Below are 1,820 nucleotides of genomic sequence, written 5' to 3'. Positions count from 1 at the left end.
TCTCTTTGATGAACAATAATCAACTCAATGTACAATGGAGGGATCACTTCCTCCTTGCCCCAAGCCTCTCTTAGTCAAGCTAGGAAGTTTTACTATCACTAAGATAACCCTCAACAAAGCTACACTATTGAAAATTTCAAACACAAGAGAAGAGCTTACAAGTACTTCACACTTCTTAGAGAACAAATCCTTCCTAGGAGACTATTTTCTTGCTAAAATATCTCTTGAGATCTTGTAAACAAAGTGTGCAAAAGTCCCCCTCTGATTCAGAATCGTTTGTATTAAAGGGAACCAAAAATGGGCTTCATTAATGCTTCCAACGGATAGAAGGCAGATGAAGAGTCAGTGTAACGCCCCGAAAAGAATGAGAGTGAGAACCCGGAAATTTTCTAATTTTCTAGGGTTTATTTTATTTAATCGCCCGTCTTTTCTACATTTTCTTTATGAGAAAAATTCCCCAGATAAAGTTTATGAGCAAAGATAGTTTTAAAATGATTTTTCTAGTATCGGTTAGTTTTTGAGAAATTAAAAGCGTATTTTGAACGTGGGACCCGCAAGTGCGGTAAATGCATTATATTTTTGACAACTTGTTGGAATTTTGTATTAAGTGATATTATTTTACAAAGTGTTAAGATATTTGTATTGGAGAGACAAAAAGATAAGTTTTAAACCAAAAGGTGACATGTGTCACCTTCTTATTCAAAGTTGGACTTTGACTAATTTGCATCACCTTTACTAAGCCTCAAAAATTGACCAATTTCTCTCCATTTTAAGCTTGTCTTGGCCGAACCTCCTGGAGCAAAAATACAAGAAGAAAGCCTTCAACTCCAACTCCATTTCTTGCTCAATCTTGTGAATCAACCGTTAAACTTTCAAATTCCTCCACAAAAGTCACTTGTTTAGGAAGATTGAAGGTAGTGGTGGAGTGATTAGAGAAGGCAAAGGACTAAGCCATCAACTTTCTTGATATTTCAAGGTTCATGTCTAGCAATCCTTTCTATGTTCTTGATTATGCTAAATTAGTGACTTGTGATGGCTAAAGAGATGGTTTGATGGATTATATCTTGAGTTGTGGTTGACTTGATGAAGTTTTATAAATTTTGGGGATTTTTCTGTTTTAAAATGAACATGGTTGTGTGGTTATATATGATGATTGGAAATGATGTTTAAGGACTCTATGAGGTGGAAAAAGTGGTCAATTGCAATCAATTTCTGTTTTGGAAGAAATTTCAGAAAATTAGGTTTTGTGAAGGAACATTCTGCCCGAATTTTTAGCTCCTAGTTAGAGGCCGAATTGGCCTTGGATTAAAACATGAAAGTTGTCGGGAATGACATTTTAGAGGTGCCTACAAAATTTCAGGTCAATCGGAGTAGTGTAGAATGAGAAAAGTTGAAATTACTATTGCTATTCTGGTTTTACCCGAATGTAAGAATTGCGCCTGTAATTGGTTGTTTTGGCTGGAATTGCTTCCGAATTGGTTGTTGAGGCCTTCTTATGAAATTTATCCCTGTTTCTTAGCTTTCAGTTGGTTTTGGAATTTCTGGATTTGGAATTGGATAGCCTGTTTTATGATGTTTCCGCTAGAATGCGTTCTGTGAATCTGTTTTTGTGATTCTGGTATAGTATCTTGCATTTTTGACCTGGTTACACTCGGAACTGGGTTGAGTGACCTTCTGAAATATTGTATCCCTGTCTCTTAGCTTAGAAACGGTGGGTCTTGTACCTTCATCCGACAATCGTAGCGCCTTTGGTACCATTACCGCAAAATGACGTCAAAACTGTTTTTCTGGTTTTGAGCTTAACTTTCATTTCCGGACTT

This window comes from Coffea eugenioides, unplaced genomic scaffold (genome assembly GCF_003713205.1).
Source record: "Coffea eugenioides isolate CCC68of unplaced genomic scaffold, Ceug_1.0 ScVebR1_1834;HRSCAF=2760, whole genome shotgun sequence".
NCBI lineage: Eukaryota > Viridiplantae > Streptophyta > Magnoliopsida > Gentianales > Rubiaceae > Coffea > Coffea eugenioides.
The sequence above is the reverse complement of the archived record's forward strand: the minus strand, read 5'-3'. Positions refer to the sequence as shown.